Source organism: Ranitomeya variabilis, chromosome 1, assembly GCF_051348905.1.
Source record: "Ranitomeya variabilis isolate aRanVar5 chromosome 1, aRanVar5.hap1, whole genome shotgun sequence".
Lineage (NCBI taxonomy): Eukaryota > Metazoa > Chordata > Amphibia > Anura > Dendrobatidae > Ranitomeya > Ranitomeya variabilis.
The window spans coordinates 18,387,157-18,407,371 of record NC_135232.1 but is presented as its reverse complement, the minus strand read 5'-3'; the positions used below and the strand labels follow the sequence as shown (position 1 = coordinate 18,407,371).

Sequence of the window (20,215 nt, the reverse complement as noted above, 5' to 3'; positions counted from 1 at the left end):
AGGGACAGTATTATAGTAGTTATATTCTTGTACATAGGAGCAGTATTATAGTAGTTATATTCTTGTACATAGGGGCAGTATTATAGTAGTTATATTCTTGTACATAGGAGCAGTATTATAGTAGTTATATTCTTGTACATAGGGGGCAGTATTATAGTAGTTATATTCTTGTACATAGGAGCAGTATTATAGTAGTTATGTTCTTGTACATAGGAGCAGTATTATAGTAGTTATATTCTTGTACATAGGAGCAGTATTATAGTAGTTATATTCTTGTACATAGGGGCAGTATTATAGTAGTTATATTCTTGTACATAGGGGCAGTATTATAGTAGTTATATTCTTGTACATAGGAGCAGTATTATAGTAGTTATATTCTTGTACATAGGGGGCAGTATTATAGTAGTTATATTCTTGTACATAGGAGCAGTATTATAGTAGTTATGTTCTTGTACATAGGAGCAGTATTATAGTAGTTATATTCTTGTACATAGGAGCAGTATTATAGTAGTTATATTCTTGTACATAGGGGCAGTATTATAGTAGTTATATTCTTGTACATAGGAGCAGTATTATAGTAGTTATGTTCTTGTACATAGGAGCAGTATTATAGTAATTATATTCTTGTACGTAGGGGCAGTATTATAGTAGTTATATTCTTGTACATAGGGGCAGTATTATAGTAGTTACATTCTTGTACATAGGAGCAGTATTATAGTAGTTATATTCTTGTACATAGGGGCAGTATTATAGTAGTTATATTCTTGTACATAGGGGGCAGTGTTATAGTAGTTATATTCTTGTATATAGGGACAGTATTATAGTAGTTATATTCTTGTACATAGGAGCAGTATTATAGTAGTTATATTCTTGTACATAGGGGCAGTATTATAGTAGTTATATTCTTGTACATAGGAGCAGTATTATAGTAGTTATATTCTTGTACATAGGGGGCAGTGTTATAGTAGTTATATTCTTGTACATAGGAGCAGTATTATAGTAGTTATGTTCTTGTACATAGGAGCAGTATTATAGTAGTTATATTCTTGTACATAGGAGCAGTATTATAGTAGTTACATTCTTGTACATAGGGGGCAGTATTTTAGTAGTTATACTTTTATACATAGTGGTCTGTATTATGGTAGTTGTATTCTTCCTTTTTCCTCTGTACGTGTTTTGTATATTTTTCGGTGTAGGTATAAGGCCGTGTTCTGTTTGTCTGGGACTTGTGGTGCAGTGATGCCGCTCATTCATCGTGCAGAGCTGCAGGCCTTGTATTTATCACAGCTCCGTCCATGTTGCGCTGACGTGCCTCATGTATCAGAGGAAACAATACACGGTGGAAGCCGCTGATTGTTTGTGTGTGATAAATCGCTTTTCTATTATTTTTACACCAGTTTTGTGTCTGAAGATAAATCATTGCATTTATTTATGTGGTTCGGTGGCAGACGTAGTTCCGAGCTCCTGGAGAGGAAGAGATGCTGCCGGATCAGCGCTGACATTCTGACAATCACACCGCGCGATAGTGACAATATATAATTCTGCGCGGACGTACAAGACAAGGAAGCCGGGATCGTAAAGTGTCGGGATTGATGGGATTGCCCCTATCAGATAATAGATCGGACAGTCCGCCATGTGGTGAGAACTCGCGATTAGTCCGCCATTCTGTCTTCTAGGTTTGATACTATTGTATCCGGTGCGTTCTATGTGTTCTGTATATGGGACATAATCTCTTTTTATTTTCCAGATAATAATACTTTTTTTTTTCACCTTAAAATACCTGTGGGTCCCCGGGGGCCCGTCCTCATGTCTGTTCTGGGTGTGTCGTCTGAGCACAGCTTACAGGATCTATACATCCTTCCCTTACAATGTCTTGGCTCAGAAACCTCGTCCTGGCGTACAGATAGACGGGAGGCGTCTATGGCCGGGTCCACATTCCCCGTTAGGTGAGATGTTTCTCCATATGGTTTCAGTGTGCGCTCGTCCCCTTGTGCTCCCTCTAACAATGAGCTCATTTTATGTTTTTCCTCCTCCTCGTACATTTTTGCTATCTCCATTGGACGTAGAAAAAAAAATAAAATTGGACTTGTTGCAACTTTTTGCACCTTTTATTGGACCAACATGAAACTCACACCAGGACGAAGTTCCGTGAAGTTTCCAGACCTTCCAGGAGACTTCTTCAGAATGTCTAAAGCATTTAGCAGCTCCGGCTGCGATTCCTTGATTCCTCTTCCAGCCGTTGGCCCCAAACCTGGATAGACGCCTCCACCGCATCAGGAAACGACAGCCAAGTCTCCGAGATCAGTGGCCAAGACTGAAGGTTCTCATAATTGATCACAAATTACTTAAAGAAGCCTTGGCCCGAGCTGCTGGTACTTTCTCTTTTTTCAGGATATTGGTTGTAAATTGTTGGACTCTCCAGCTCACGATGAAGTGTTTAGTGTTCCTCATGAACGATAATGTGGTTATTATGGGTTTATTGGAATTTCCAAGGTGTTCTGCTGCCGGATGTCTCAGGCCAATAGACCGAGGCGAGGATCAGTGGTGGAGTTGGCAACAGGTGACCTTCAAGGTTTAATCTTGGGCCACTTTCTGCTTTCTTAACATTTGGGGTCATGCTGAGGCATCCAAGAAGCAAAAGTTCCTCTGATCTGATGGATCAAAAGGGACAAAAATAGGCAAAAAAAGTTCCAGCAGAAAACAACCCCATTTGATTGTGACTTTGAAACCATTTCTTGCCCCTAAATTGTATGGGATGTTGTGCTCAAAATGTGGTTAGGGATGTAGGGTGGTGGAAGCATCTCCAGGTGTTAAATCCTGACCAACATTTGGTGCAATCCCTGACGCTTCCATGTCTCCCTCCCTGTTGCATTCTTGCATTTTCTCCTTGCATCTCTCAACAATTTGTCATCTATCTGGCCAGGTCTTTGCCCATTACGTTTTTTGGAACTGGTCAGGTTGAACCAGCTATGGAGCAAAGGATTATGTGCTCTGATGGGCCAAAATTTAGAAAAATGGTCCAAACGTCCAGCAGAAGACAACCCCATTTGGTCAAAAGGGACCAAAATAGGCCAAGAAGTTCCAGCAGAAGACAACCTTATTTGGTCAAAAAGGACAAAAATAGTGCTCGCTTCGGCAGCACATATACTAAAATTGGAACGATACAGAGAAGATTAGCATGGCCCTGCGCAAGGATGACACGCAAATTCGTGAAGCGTTCCATATTTTTTAAAAAAAAAAAAAAAAAAAAAAAAAAAAGGACAAAAATAGGCCAAAAGGTTCCATCAGAAGGCAACCCCATTTGGTCAAAAGGGACAAAAATAGGCCAAAAAGTTCCAGCAGAAGACAACCCCCATTTGGTGGTGACTTTCGAACCATCACTTGTGACTCAAATTATTTTCTTATGGGTAGTTGTGGTCGAGGAAGTGAAGTGGTGGATGCAGTGCCTGGTCTTAAATCCTGGCCAGCATTGAATTTAATCCCTCACTCTTCCATACGTCCTTCTCTCATGGTCCCTTCTGTTGCCTTCTCACATTTTCTTCTTGCGTCTCTCAATAGTATGTTGTCTCCTTGCCCAGTTCTTTGCTCGCTGCTTTTTTTTGGAACTGGTCACTAATTCCACCTTGTGGCAAATTTTGGATATTTCTACAATTTTTTTGTGTGACAGATCCAGTGTGATCCATGACCGGTGCCTCCTCTCCACATATCGGCAGAGAATCATGGAACATGGCGACTTCTTCTCAAGTCTGTAACCACCCTGGTTTATATAAATAATAACATTTTTTACTTTACTCTTTTTTTAATTTTTTTTTATTCCTTCCAACTTCTCATCCGCGTGGGTCATAAAGCCTTTCGGAACGCTTCCGTTTTCAGGATGCCAAACCCTCCCGTATTGTTCACAAGGTGCTGGAAGATGATGGGGCAGAGTCCCGGGAAACCGTCTCTTGTTACATGGTCTGGTAATATTATTGATGTGGATGGAAATGTGTCGTTCAGGTCATCAATAGCTCGATGGCCGTTTAATCCGTCGCTTCTTGCTGGAGGTGGACGACTGGCCCCACTAATAACATTGTGGAGGAGGATTTCCCACCCCGATGGATTGGAGTTGGGGTGAGACTCCCATTAACCCTGCGCAGCCCCCTGGTAACCTTGTCGGAATGAAGCTGTGACCTGCTGCGGATGGCTGGATGCTCCTCTGCGAGCGCTGACATCATTTCTGGATTCGTGACCTTACGCCGATGATTCCGATGAGTTGGCTGAATGTGTAGAATCGCTGACGGAGGGACAGGTAACGAGGAGGCACCAGGACGAGGACTCATTAAATCTTCCCTGTGACCTTGGAATGGGCCTTTCACACTGTACTCGAGAATAAGAATTCATCTGTCGAGACGTGGGGAGCGTGACGTAAAGAACAGCGGGGACTCGAGACTTTCTGGGAGCAAACTTTGGGTGAAGCTCCTGTGGTCCTGACTGAGGCTTTATTCTGGTCTGAGATTTTCTACTTTTTTCTTAACCTTTTTATGATGGATGAAATGAGTCCATCTCTACAGTAAAAGTGACAATCTTCCTGCTGCCATTGTTTGAGGAACCCCAAGGATTATATATGTTAGATCCATACTGACATCTTTCTTATGATCAAGTTGGCATTCAAAAGGTTTATGAATGAAGGACTCACCAATTTGATAGGAAGGGTTCTTTTCTGTTAGAGCAGTCACAGTATAGTCAAATATTAAGTATACTCAATCCTACGTGCCACCTATTGATCTTTTCCTATTCCAGTCTTGATGAAGTCTACAAGAAAGGGTTTTGGTATGGGAAGGATTCTTTACTGTAAGAGCTATGACACTAGGAACATTTGCTGAATAGTAACATGTCCTTCGTTCTAGGTAAATAAGGGCCATGTTTTCATGTATGGCATGTAACTAGAACAAGGTGATGTCGACTAGGTCTAGGGTAGAAAACGTTTTGCGTTCAGTATTGGAAGGGTTTTTTACTTTACGAGCAGTCTTGCTATATAATTTGAGTCTATAGAGAAATATATTCAAGATCAATTCTAAGTCTCGCCTTTTGATCTTCCAAGTCAAGATGGGATATTGCTGGCCATGAGGATAGATGCTTTTACCATAAGAATAGGAGGGGTTATTTACTGTTAAAGCTATTACATTGTGCAACTCTGCTTTATAATAAAATATTGTATATGAAAGGTTAATACTGAATGTCAATATTTCATATCTTAATATTCCAGATAAGGTGTAATACACTAGGCCTAGAAAATAATTGAATATACTGTGAGTAAAACTGGTTCTTTACTGTAAGAGCAGTCCTATTATGAAAGCATGCTTTTTTTTTACTGAAGTATTGCATTTTCTAGTAAATGCTAAGTGCCTTTCTTTCATTACTTGTAATAATGAAAGCTTAACCAATATCATAGGAAGGATTCTTCACTGTAAGAGCAGATGCACAATCAAATTAGGCTTTAAAATGAAATATTCTTCATTCTAAGCAGCCTATCAACTGAGCACGATGGTATTTGTATTACGTTCCAGAGGAGAAGTAATTGTGCCTTCAATAAAGCAAGGGTTCTTTACTGTCAGAGCAGTCAGGTAAGGAGACTTGGCTTTACACGAAGACCACCTCCTAATTTTTCTTAGCCTGGTTTGTAAGTAAATCACGATGAAATTCAAAATAAGTTCTAGAGAAGATGTGACCATGTTTGGCTTTGGTAGAGCAAGGGTTCTTTACTGTAAGAGCAGTCAGATTCGGAAACTTGGCTTTACACTAAGTACCACCTCCTGATTTTTCTTAACCTGGTTTGTAAGTAAAACAAGAGGAAATTGATATTAAGTTCTAGAGAAGATGTGACCATTTTTGACTTTGGTAGAGCAAGGGTTCTTTACTGTAAGAGCAGTCACATTGTGGCTCATTTTTAGATAACTGTTTTGCTGAAGGAATTAGCAGCGATCAATATTAGATACCGGTGATAAAACGTGTGAGAGTCCAATTATGTCTAAGTGCAAGTCACAGCGTAGAAGGAGTACATCAGCGCTGGTCCTCAGGTGACAGATTTACATGAAGGACGCCCCTCCCCCGCCCATAGGAATGATTGACTGCCCAGGATCTAAGCTCGGATCCCATAGACGGCTCTTGTTGTCATTGAAAAGGTCAAGTCGTCTCTTCTGTGTCCGAGACATGAAATATTGATCAGAAATTCAACTGCTGCACGGGAAATGTGCTCGGAATATTCCACGGCAGGATTCTCTGCGGTCTAACGTTACATGAATGGTGGGATATGGCGCTCGGTTCCAGTCCGGCGTCATTGTTACATTTCCTCACACTGTCCATTATACACATGATAACAGTCTGCGCGAAACTCCAGGACCCCCATGCTACATCCCTACCGGGGTCCGTCCATGTCATGGGGTCGTATATAATACCTTCCTCCCAGGACCCTGATATCACATTATGAGGACTGTCAGCGGGCGACATATGGACCCTCGGACCCCGATCGTCTGGTCATAAAATATTCCAGAAGTGATTTGTTTATGGAAATATTGTTCAGTGATAGAATATATGAGAATCCCCCTGATCGCGAGCAGTCCAGCATCATCTGCGGCCTCGTCTCTCTGGTCACTGGGGATAAAGGATCCCGGGCTCCACGGAGGAGAGTATGGCACCGACTCCCAGACCTGAGAGCATCAGCATGAATTATTCACCCTGCTCAATATCTGTCTACGGGGGAGGTCTGTATACAGAGGGGCCGTATACAGAGGGGCCGTATACAGCGGGGCCGTATACAGCGGGGCCGTACACAGAGGGGCCGTACACAGAGGGGCCGTACACAGAGGGGCCGTACACAGAGGGGCCGTACACAGAGGGGCCGTACACAGAGGGGCCGTATACAGAGGGGCCGTATACAGAGGGGCCATATACATAGCCGCGATATGTGTGTAATAATACAATCGTCATCCCCCACATCATAGTCATAGCATGTATCTGTAATACAAGGGGATGTACTCACTGCACAGGGGCAGTATTATAGTAGTTATATTCTTGTACATAGGAGCAGTATTATAGTAGTTATATTCTTGTACATAGGGAGCAGTATTATAGTAGTTATATTCTTGTACATAGGAGCAGTATTATAGTAGTTATATTCTTGTACATAGGGAGCAGTATTATAGTAGTTATATTCTTGTACATAGGAGCAGTAGTATAGTAGTTATATTCTTGTACATAGGAGCAGTATTATAGTAGTTATATTCTTGTACATAGGGGCAGTATTATAGTAGTTATATTCTTGTACATAGGAGCAGTATTATAGTAGTTATATTCTTGTACATAGGAGCAGTATTATAGTAGTTATATTCTTGTACATAGGAGCAGTATTATAGTAGTTATATTCTTGTACATAGGGGCAGTATTATAGTAGTTATATTCTTGTACATAGGGGCAGTATTATAGTATTTATATTCTTGTACATAGGGGCAGTATTATAGTAGTTATATTCTTGTACATAGGAGCAGTATTATAGTAGTTATATTCTTGTATATAGGGGCAGTATTATAGTAGTTATATTCTTGTACATAGGGGCAGTATTATAGTAGTTATATTCTTGTACATAGGGGCAGTATTATAGTAGTTATATTCTTGTATATAGGGGCAGTACTATAGTAGTTATATTCCTGTACATAGGGGCAGTACTATAGTAGTTATATTCCTGTACATAGGGGCAGTATTATAGTAGTTATATTCTTGTACATAGGGGCAGTATTATAGTAGTTATATTCCTGTACATAGGGGCAGTATTATAGTAGTTATATTCTTGTACATAGGGGCAGTATTATAGTAGTTATATTCTTGTACATAGGGGCAGTATTATAGTAGTTATATTCTTGTACATAGGAGCAGTATTATAGTAGTTATATTCTTGTACATAGGAGCAGTATTATAGTAGTTATATTCTTGTACATAGGAGCAGTATTATAGTAGTTATATTCTTGTACATAGGGGCAGTATTATAGTAGTTATATTCTTGTACATAGGGGCAGTATTATAGTATTTATATTCTTGTACATAGGAGCAGTATTATAGTAGTTATATTCTTGTACATAGGAGGCAGTATTATAGTAGTTATATTCTTGTATATAGGGGCAGTACTATAGTAGTTATATTCCTGTACATAGGGGCAGTATTATAGTAGTTATATTCTTGTACATAGGGGCAGTATTATAGTAGTTATATTCTTGTACATAGGAGCAGTATTATAGTAGTTATATTCTTGTACATAGGAGCAGTATTATAGTAGTTATATTCTTGTACATAGGGGCAGTATTATAGTAGTTATATTCTTGTACATAGGGGCAGTATTATAGTAGTTATATTCTTGTACATAGGGGCAGTATTATAGTAGTTATATTCTTGTACATAGGGGCAGTATTATAGTAGTTATATTCTTGTACATAGGGGGAAGTATTATAGTAGTTATATTCTTGTATATAGGGGGCAGTATTATAGTAGTTATATTCTTGTACATAGGGGCAGTATTATAGTAGTTATATTCTTGTACATAGGAGCAGTATTATAGTAGTTATATTCTTGTACATAGGGGCAGTATTATAGTAGTGTATCTTATTTGTTCTGTGTCCTTTTTTTTCTGTGTTGTTTCCCCAGTGACATTATTTGGTACTCGCTGTTGATAGATGAGGCTGGGTTTTGATCCTGTGTAATATTTGTTTTTCTATTGTTTAGTTTACACTATCTTCTCTAATTAGATTGAGGAAATTGCTGATATCCGAACTGTGATGTGTTAATGAAAGCCATCAAATGTGTGAGATGTGATTACTATGGCAGATGACTTCTGCAATGAACTCTCACCGATACTTAATACTTGTACTCGCCCACAAAATGAGGCCATGAAACATTGTAGAATAGATGGTGGTATAACTCGGAACTGTCAATGGCGGCTGATTTACATTCTTATCTGGTTAATTTTTTGCTGCCGTCGTCAAAATCTGACTATTACATTATATTTTTTTATGTAGGTTTTTGTTATTTGTTATTGATGTGAATACTTTAATGCCTAATGATGATTTGTTATAAATGGTGACCTTAGCCCCAACCACAACCCAAATGCTGAACTTTAGCCTCCACCCAAGTCCTAAGTCTATCCTTAAACCAAACCGTAGTCCTATCACAAACCTTAGCTCCAGCCATAGTCCAAACCTCAACCCTAGTCCTACCGCTAACTGTACTCTCAACAGTAGCCTAACCCTAACCTTAACCCCAACCCTAGTCCTAACGCTAACCTTAACCCCAACTCTAGTCCTAACCCTAACCTTAACCCCAACCCTAGTCCTGACCCTACCCTTAGCCCCAACCCTAACCCTAGTCCTAACCCTAACCTTAACCCCAACCCTAGTCCTGACCTTAACCTTAACCCCAACCCTAGTCCTAACCCTAACCTTAACCCCAACCCTAGTCCTGACCCTAACCTTAACCCCAATCCTACTCCTACCCCTATCTGTACTCTCAACAGTAGCCTAACCCCAACCCTAGTCCTAACCCTAACCTTAGCCCCAACCCTAGCCCTGATCCTGTCTCTTGCTCTAACTCCAGAATTTGGCCCCTGGGATAACTTTCCCCGTGGCCCCACACTCTGGTACTGGTATGAGGCTCTCTCCATCCCTCGCTGCCCCCTTTGGCATATATAGTGGCCGGCACATGGTCCTCGAGTGATGGACGCTGATACAGAGGCTCTGCAGTGGCTGCGGGTGTGTGATAAATGGCAGCGCAGCCTCAGATCACATCGATGCTGATTGGAGTCACCGTGCGAGTGATGGGCGATATTCCCCGCGCTGACTCCACACATCTCCCCGTCACTTGTCGCTTTATCTTCGCTGTTCCCTCACCTGCCGGAGCGGCCACTGCCATGACCGGCTCATTCGTCTGCGGCTTGTCCATCACGTCCTGTCAGCTCCTCCGCGGGTCCTTGTCTGATCGCCGCCTCCATCATCGCAGCCGTCACCTCCCGTTATATTATACACATACTACATGGCTGATAACAGAAAATCATAGCTGATCATATAACTGTGATGTATGTGTCAGGAGGTGGAGGAGCGATGCTCTGCAGAGAGGTCAGAGGTGTAATAATCTGCAGGATATATCACTGTATCTGTCAGGAGGTGGAGGAGCGATGCTCTGCAGAGAGGTCAGTGGTGTAATAATCTGCAGAATATGTCACTATGTATCTGTCAGGATGTGGAGGAGCGATGCTCTGAATAGAGGTCAGTGGTGTAATAATCTGCAGGATATAGCACTATGTGTCTGTCAGGAGGAGGAGGAGCGATGCTCTGCAGAGAGGTCAGTGGTGTAATAATCTGCAGGATATATCAATATGTATCTGTCAGGAGGTGGAGGAGCGATGCTCTGCAGAGAGTTCAGTGGTGTAATAATCTGCAGGATATATCAGTGTGTATCTGTCAGGAGGTGGAGGAGCGATGCTCTGCAGAGAGGTCAGTGGTGTAATAATCTGCAGGATATATCACTATGTGTCTGTCAGGAGGAGGAGGAGCGATGCTCTGCAGGGAGGTCAGTGGTGTAATAATCTGCAGAATATGTCACTATGTATCTGTCAGGAGGTGGAGGAGCGATGCTCTGCAGAGAGGTCAGTGGTGTAATAATCTGCAGGATATAGCACTATGTGTCTGTCAGGAGGTGGAGGAGCGATGCTCTGCAGAGAGGTCAGTGGTGTAATACTCTGCAGGATCTATCGCTATGTATCTGTCAGGAGGTGGAGGAGCGATGCTCTGCAGAGAGGTCAGAGGTGTACTAATCTGCAGGATAGATCACTATGTATCTGTGTGGAGATGGAGGAGCGATGCTCTGCAGAGAGGTCAGTGGTGCAATAATCTGCAGGATATATCACTATCTGTCAGGAGGAGGAGGAGTGATGCTCTGTAGAGAGGTCAGCGGTGTAATAATCTGCAGGATATATCACTATGTATCTGTCAGGAGGTGGAGGAGCGATGCTCTGCAGAGAGGTCAGTGGTGTAATAATCTGCAGGATATATCACTGTTTATCTGTCAGGAGGTGGAGAAGCGATGCTCTTCAGAGAGGTCAGAGGTGTAATAATCTGCAGGATATATCACTATGTATCTGTCAGGAGATGGAGGAGCGATACTCTGCAGAGAGGTCAGTGGTGTAATAATCTGCAGGATATATCACTATGTATCTGTCAGGAGGTGGAGGAGCGATGCTCTGCAGAGAGGTCAGTGGTGTAATAATCTGCAGGATATATCGCTATGTATCTGTCAGGAGGTGGAGGAGCGATGCTCTGCAGAGAGGTCAGTGGTGTAATAATCTGCAGGATATATCACTGTATCTGTCAGGAGGAGGAGGAGTGATGCTCTGCAGAGATGTTAGCGGTGTAATAATCTGCAGGATATATCACTATGTATCTGTAAGGAGGTGGAGGAGCGATGCTCTGCAGAGAGGTCAGTGGTGTAATAATCTGCAGGATATATCACTATGTATCTGTCAGGAGGTGGAGGAGCGATGCTCTGCAGAGAGGTCAGTGGTGTAATAATCTGCAGGATATATCGCTATGTATCTGTCAGGAGGTGGAGGAGCGATGCTCTGCAGAGAGGTCAGTGGTGTAATAATCTGCAGGATATATCACTGTATCTGTCATGAGGTGGAGGAGCGATGCTCTGCAGAGAGGTCAGCGGTGTAATAATCTGCAGGATATATCACTGTATCTGTCAGGAGGAGGAGGAGTGATGCTCTGCAGAGAGGTTAGCGGTGTGGTGTAATAATCTGCAGGATATATCACTATGTATCTGTCAGGAGGTGGAGGAGCGATGCTCTGCAGAGAGGTCAGTGGTGTAATAATCTGCAGTTTATATATATCACTATGTATCTGTCAGGAGGTGGAGGAGCGATGCTCTGCAGGGAGGTCAGTGGTGTAATAATCATGTATCTGTCAGGAGGAGGAGGAGCGATGCTCTGCAGAGAGTTCAGTGGTGTAATAATCTGCAGGATAGATCATTATGTATCTGTGTGGAGGTGGAGGAGCGATGCTCTGCAGAGAGGTCAGTGGTGCAATAATCTGCAGGATATATCACTATGTATCTGTCAGGAGGTGGAGGAGCGATGCTCTGCAGAGAGTTCAGTGGTGTAATAATCTGCAGGATATATCACTATGTATCTGTCAGGAGGTGGAAGAGCGATGCTCTGCAGGGAGGTCAGTGGTGCAATAATCTGCAGGATATATCACTATGTATCTGTCAGGAGGTGGAGGAGCGATGCTCTGCAGAGAGGTCAGTGGTGTAATAATCTGCAGGATATATCACTATGTATCTGTCAGGAGATGGAGGAGCGATGCTCTGCAGAGAGGTCAGTGGTGTAATAATCTGCTGGATATATCACTATGTATCTGTCAGGAGGTGGAGGAGCGATGCTCTGCAGAGAGGTCAGTTGTGTAATAATCTGCATGATATATCACTGTGTATCTGTCAGGAGGTGGAGAAGCGATGCTCTGCAGAGAGGTCAGTGGTGTAATAATCTGCAGGATCTATCGCTATGTATCTTGTCAGGAGGTGGAGGAGCGATGCTCTGCAGAGAGGTCAGTGGTGTAATAATCTGCAGGATAGATCACTATGTATCTGTGTGGAGATGGAGGAGCGATGCTCTGCAGAGAGGTCAGTGGTGCAATAATCTGCAGGATGTATCACTATGTATCTGTCAGGAGGAGGAGGAGCGATGCTCTGCAGAGACTTCAGTGGTGCAATAATCTGCAGGATACATCACTATGTATCTGTCAGGAGGTGGAGTAGCGATGCTCTGCAGGGAGGTCAGTGGTGCAATAATCTGCAGGATATATCACTATGTATCTATCAGGAGGTGGAGGAGCGATGCTCTGCAGAGAGTTCAGTGGTGTAATAATCTGCAGGATATATCACTATATATCTGTCAGGAGGTGGAGGAGCGATGCTCTTCAGAGAGGTCAGTGGTGTAATAATCTGCAGGATATATCACTCTGTATCTGTCAGGAGGTGGAGGAGCGATGCTCTGCAGGGAGGTCAGTGGTGCAATAATCTGCAGGATATATCACTATGTATCTGTCAGGAGGTGGAGGTGGAGGAGCGATGCTCTGCAGAGAGTTCAGTGGTGTAATAATCTGCAGGATATATCAATATGTATCTGTCAGGAGGTGTAGGAGCGATGCTCTGCAGAGGTCAGTGGTGTAATAATCTGCAGGATAGATCGCTATGTATCTGTCAGGTGGAGGAGCGATGCTCTGCAGAGAGGTCAGTGGTGTAATAATCTGCAGGATATATCACTATGTATCTGTCAGGAGATGGAGGAGCGATGCTCTGCAGAGAGGTCAGTGGTGTAATAATCTGCAGGATATATCACTATGTATCTGTCAGGAGATGGAGGAGCGATGCTCTGCAGAGAGGTCAGTGGTGTAATAATCTGCAGGATATATCATTATGCATCTGTCAGGAGGAGGAGGAGGAGCGATGCTCTGCAGAGAGGTCTCTGGTGTAATAATCTGCAGGATATATCACTGTGTATCTGACAGGAGGTGGAGGAGCGATGCTCTGCAAAGAGGTCACAGGTGTAATAATCTGCAGGATAGATCACTATGTATCTGTCAGGAGATGGAGGAGCGATGCTCTGCAGAGAGGTCAGTAGTGTAATAATCTGCAGGATTTATCACTATATATCTGTCAGGAGGTGGAGGAGCGATGCTCTGCAGAGAGGTCAGTGGTGTAATAATCTGCAGGATATATCACTATGTATCTGTCAGGAGGAGGAGGAGCGATGCTCTGCAGAGAGGTCAGTGGTGTAATAATGTGCAGGATATATCACTATGTATCTGTCAGGAGGAGGAGGAGGAGCGATGCTCTGCAGAGAGGTCAGTGGTGTAATAATCTGCAGGATATATCACTATTTATCTGTCAGGAGATGGAGGAACGATGCTCTGCAGAGAGGTCAGTGGTGTAATAATCTCCAGGATATATCACTATGTATCTGTCAGGAGGTGGAGGAGCGATGCTCTGCAGAGAGGTCAGTGGTGTAATAATCTGCAGGATATATCACTATGTATCTGTCAGGAGGTGGAGGAGCGATGCTCTGCAGAGAGGTCAGTGGTGTAATAATCTGCAGGATATATCACTGTATCATCTGTCAGGAGGTGGAGGAGCGATGCTCTGCAGAGAGGTCAGTGGTGTAATAATCTGCAGGATATATCACTATATGTCAGGAGGTGGAGGAGCGATGCTCTGCAGAGAAGTCAGTGATGTAATAATCTGCAGGATATATCACTATATGTCAGGAGGTGGAGGAGCGATGCTCTGCAGAGAGGTCAGAAGTGTAATAATCTACAGGATATAACACTGTGTATCTGTCAGGAGGTGGAGGAGCGATGCTCTGCAGAGAGGTCAGTGGTGTAATAATGTGCAGGATATATCACTGTGTATCTGTCAGGAGGTGGAGGAGCGATGCTCTGCAGAGAGGTCAGCGGTGTAATAATCTGCAGGATATATCACTATGTATCTGTCAGGAGGTGGAGGAGCGATGCTCTGCAGAGAGGTCAGCGGTGTAATGATCTGCAGGATATATCACTATGTATCTGTCAGGAGGTGGAGGAGCGATGCTCTGCAGAGAGGTCAGTGGTGTAATAATCTGCAGGATATATCACTATGTATCTGTCAGGAGGTGGAGGAGCGACACTCTGCAGAGAAGTCAGTAATGTAATAATGTGCAGGATATATCACTATGTATCTGTCAGGAGGAGGAGGAGCAATGCTCTGCAGGGGGTCAGTGGCATAATAATCTGCAGGATATATCACTATGTATCTGTGAGGAGGAGGAGGAGCGATGCTCTGCATAGAGGTCAGTGGTGTAATAATCTGCAGGATATATCACTGTATCTGTCAGGAGGAGGAGGAGTGATGCTCTGCAGAGAGGTTAGCGGTGTGGTGTAATAATCTGCAGGATATATCACTATGTATCTGTCAGGAGGTGGAGGAGCGATGCTCTGCAGAGAGGTCAGTGGTGTAATAATCTGCAGTTTATATATATCACTATGTATCTGTCAGGAGGTGGAGGAGCGATGCTCTGCAGGGAGGTCAGTGGTGTAATAATTATGTATCTGTCAGGAGGAGGAGGAGCGATGCTCTGCAGAGAGTTCAGTGGTGTAATAATCTGCAGGATAGATCATTATGTATCTGTGTGGAGGTGGAGGAGCGATGCTCTGCAGAGAGGTCAGTGGTGCAATAATCTGCAGGATATATCACTATGTATCTGTCAGGAGGTGGAGGAGCGATGCTCTGCAGAGAGTTCAGTGGTGTAATAATCTGCAGGATATATCACTATGTATCTGTCAGGAGGTGGAAGAGCGATGCTCTGCAGGGAGGTCAGTGGTGCAATAATCTGCAGGATATATCACTATGTATCTGTCAGGAGGTGGAGGAGCGATGCTCTGCAGAGAGGTCAGTGGTGTAATAATCTGCAGGATATATCACTATGTATCTGTCAGGAGATGGAGGAGCGATGCTCTGCAGAGAGGTCAGTGGTGTAATAATCTGCTGGATATATCACTATGTATCTGTCAGGAGGTGGAGGAGCGATGCTCTGCAGAGAGGTCAGTTGTGTAATAATCTGCAGGATATATCACTGTATCTGTCAGGAGGTGGAGGAGCGATGCTCTGCAGAGAGGTCAGTGGTGTAATAATCTGCAGGATCTATCGCTATGTATCTTGTCAGGAGGTGGAGGAGCGATGCTCTGCAGAGAGGTCAGTGGTGTAATAATCTGCAGGATAGATCACTATGTATCTGTGTGGAGATGGAGGAGCGATGCTCTGCAGAGAGGTCAGTGGTGCAATAATCTGCAGTATGTATCACTATGTATCTGTCAGGAGGAGGAGGAGCGATGCTCTGCAGAGACTTCAGTGGTGCAATAATCTGCAGGATACATCACTATGTATCTGTCAGGAGGTGGAGTAGCGATGCTCTGCAGGGAGGTCAGTGGTGCAATAATCTGCAGGATATATCACTATGTATCTATCAGGAGGTGGAGGAGCGATGCTCTGCAGAGAGTTCAGTGGTGTAATAATCTGCAGGATATATCACTATATATCTGTCAGGAGGTGGAGGAGCGATGCTCTGCAGAGAGGTCAGTGGTGTAATAATCTGCAGGATATATCACTCTGTATCTGTCAGGAGGTGGAGGAGCGATGCTCTGCAGGGAGGTCAGTGGTGCAATAATCTGCAGGATATATCACTATGTATCTGTCAGGAGGTGGAGGTGGAGGAGCGATGCTCTGCAGAGAGTTCAGTGGTGTAATAATCTGCAGGATATATCAATATGTATCTGTCAGGAGGTGTAGGAGCGATGCTCTGCAGAGGTCAGTGGTGTAATAATCTGCAGGATAGATCGCTATGTATCTGTCAGGAGGTGGAGGAGCGATGCTCTGCAGAGAGGTCAGTGGTGTAATAATCTGCAGGATATATCACTATGTATCTGTCAGGAGATGGAGGAGCGATGCTCTGCAGAGAGGTCAGTGGTGTAATAATCTGCAGGATATATCACTATGTATCTGTCAGGAGATGGAGGAGCGATGCTCTGCAGAGAGGTCAGTGGTGTAATAATCTGCAGGATATATCATTATGCATCTGTCAGGAGGAGGAGGAGGAGCGATGCTCTGCAGAGAGGTCTCTGGTGTAATAATCTGCAGGATATATCACTGTGTATCTGACAGGAGGTGGAGGAGCGATGCTCTGCAAAGAGGTCACAGGTGTAATAATCTGCAGGATAGATCACTATGTATCTGTCAGGAGATGGAGGAGCGATGCTCTGCAGAGAGGTCAGAGGTGTAATAATCTGCAGGATATATCACTATGTATGTCAGGAGATGGAGGAGCGATGCTCTGCAGAGAGGTCAGTAGTGTAATAATCTGCAGGATTTATCACTATATATCTGTCAGGAGGTGGAGGAGCGATGCTCTGCAGAGAGGTCAGTGGTGTAATAATCTGCAGGATATATCACTATGTATCTGTCAGGAGGAGGAGGAGCGATGCTCTGCAGAGAGGTCAGTGGTGTAATAATGTGCAGGATATATCACTATGTATCTGTCAGGAGGAGGAGGAGGAGCGATGCTCTGCAGAGAGGTCAGTGGTGTAATAATCTGCAGGATATATCACTATTTATCTGTCAGGAGATGGAGGAACGATGCTCTGCAGAGAGGTCAGTGGTGTAATAATGTGCCGGATATATCACTATGTATCTGTCAGGAGGTGGAGGAGCGATGCTCTGCAGAGAGTTCAGTGGTGTAATAATCTGCAGGATATATCACTATGTATCTGTCAGGAGGTGGAGGAGCGATGCTCTGCAGAGAGGTCAGTGGTGTAATAATCTGCAGGATATATCACTGTGTATCTGTCAGGAGGTGGAGGAGCGATGCTCTGCAGAGAGGTCAGTGGTGTAATAATCTGCAGGATATATCACTATATGTCAGGAGGTGGAGGAGCGATGCTCTGCAGAGAAGTCAGTGATGTAATAATCTGTAGGATATATCACTATATGTCAGGAGGTGGAGGAGCGATGCTCTGCAGAGAGGTCAGAAGTGTAATAATCTACAGGATATAACACTGTGTATCTGTCAGGAGGTGGAGGAGCGATGCTCTGCAGAGAGGTCAGTGGTGTAATAATGTGCAGGATATATCACTGTGTATCTGTCAGGAGGTGGAGGAGCGATGCTCTGCAGAGAGGTCAGCGGTGTAATAATCTGCAGGATATATCACTATGTATCTGTCAGGAGGTGGAGGAGCGATGCTCTGCAGAGAGGTCAGCGGTGTAATGATCTGCAGGATATATCACTATGTATCTGTGAGGAGGAGGAGGAGCGATGCTCTGCAGAGAGGTCAGTGGTGTAATAATCTGCAGGATATATCACTATGTATCTGTCAGGAGGTGGAGGAGCGACACTCTGCAGAGAAGTCAGTAATGTAATAATGTGCAGGATATATCACTATGTATCTGTCAGGAGGAGGAGGAGCAATGCTCTGCAGGGGGTCAGTGGCATAATAATCTGCAGGATATATCACTATGTATCTGTGAGGAGGAGGAGGAGCGATGCTCTGCATAGAGGTCAGTGGTGTAATAATCTGCAGGATATATCACTGTATCTGTCAGGAGGAGGAGGAGTGATGCTCTGCAGAGAGGTTAGCGGTGTGGTGTAATAATCTGCAGGATATATCACTATGTATCTGTCAGGAGGTGGAGGAGCGATGCTCTGCAGAGAGGTCAGTGGTGTAATAATCTGCAGTTTATATATATCACTATGTATCTGTCAGGAGGTGGAGGAGCGATGCTCTGCAGGGAGGTCAGTGGTGTAATAATTATGTATCTGTCAGGAGGAGGAGGAGCGATGCTCTGCAGAGAGTTCAGTGGTGTAATAATCTGCAGGATAGATCATTATGTATCTGTGTGGAGGTGGAGGAGCGATGCTCTGCAGAGAGGTCAGTGGTGCAATAATCTGCAGGATATATCACTATGTATCTGTCAGGAGGTGGAGGAGCGATGCTCTGCAGAGAGTTCAGTGGTGTAATAATCTGCAGGATATATCACTATGTATCTGTCAGGAGGTGGAAGAGCGATGCTCTGCAGGGAGGTCAGTGGTGCAATAATCTGCAGGATATATCACTATGTATCTGTCAGGAGGTGGAGGAGCGATGCTCTGCAGAGAGGTCAGTGGTGTAATAATCTGCAGGATATATCACTATGTATCTGTCAGGAGATGGAGGAGCGATGCTCTGCAGAGAGGTCAGTGGTGTAATAATCTGCTGGATATATCACTATGTATCTGTCAGGAGGTGGAGGAGCGATGCTCTGCAGAGAGGTCAGTTGTGTAATAATCTGCAGGATATATCACTGTATCTGTCAGGAGGTGGAGGAGCGATGCTCTGCAGAGAGGTCAGTGGTGTAATAATCTGCAGGATCTATCGCTATGTATCTTGTCAGGAGGTGGAGGAGCGATGCTCTGCAGAGAGGTCAGTGGTGTAATAATCTGCAGGATAGATCACTATGTATCTGTGTGGAGATGGAGGAGCGATGCTCTGCAGAGAGGTCAGTGGTGCAATAATCTGCAGTATGTATCACTATGTATCTGTCAGGAGGAGGAGGAGCGATGCTCTGCAGAGACTTCAGTGGTGCAATAATCTGCAGGATACATCACTATGTATCTGTCAGGAGGTGGAGTAGCGATGCTCTGCAGGGAGGTCAGTGGTGCAATAATCTGCAGGATATATCACTATGTATCTATCAGGAGGTGGAGGAGCGATGCTCTGCAGAGAGTTCAGTGGTGTAATAATCTGCAGGATATATCACTATATATCTGTCAGGAGGTGGAGGAGCGATGCTCTGCAGAGAGGTCAGTGGTGTAATAATCTGCAGGATATATCACTCTGTATCTGTCAGGAGGTGGAGGAGCGATGCTCTGCAGGGAGGTCAGTGGTGCAATAATCTGCAGGATATATCACTATGTATCTGTCAGGAGGTGGAGGTGGAGGAGCGATGCTCTGCAGAGAGTTCAGTGGTGTAATAATCTGCAGGATATATCAATATGTATCTGTCAGGAGGTGTAGGAGCGATGCTCTGCAGAGGTCAGTGGTGTAATAATCTGCAGGATAGATCGCTATGTATCTGTCAGGAGGTGGAGGAGCGATGCTCTGCAGAGAGGTCAGTGGTGTAATAATCTGCAGGATATATCACTATGTATCTGTCAGGAGATGGAGGAGCGATGCTCTGCAGAGAGGTCAGTGGTGTAATAATCTGCAGGATATATCACTATGTATCTGTCAGGAGATGGAGGAGCGATGCTCTGCAGAGAGGTCAGTGGTGTAATAATCTGCAGGATATATCATTATGCATCTGTCAGGAGGAGGAGGAGGAGCGATGCTCTGCAGAGAGGTCTCTGGTGTAATAATCTGCAGGATATATCACTGTGTATCTGACAGGAGGTGGAGGAGCGATGCTCTGCAAAGAGGTCACAGGTGTAATAATCTGCAGGATAGATCACTATGTATCTGTCAGGAGATGGAGGAGCGATGCTCTGCAGAGAGGTCAGAGGTGTAATAATCTGCAGGATATATCACTATGTATGTCAGGAGATGGAGGAGCGATGCTCTGCAGAGAGGTCAGTAGT

At 44.1% G+C, this 20,215-nt stretch overlaps 1 protein-coding gene and 1 non-coding gene across 6 annotated transcripts in view; both read left to right on the top strand.

Annotated features, from left to right (window-relative positions):
* The window catches only part of CNTFR (ciliary neurotrophic factor receptor), a 487,615-nt gene that overhangs the window by 168,307 nt on the left and 299,093 nt on the right, over positions 1 to 20,215 (top strand). The window lies entirely within an intron of this gene.
* Positions 3,124 to 3,229, top strand: LOC143797440 (U6 spliceosomal RNA). The gene has a single exon (XR_013220470.1). It is a non-coding gene; the product is annotated as a U6 spliceosomal RNA (small nuclear RNA).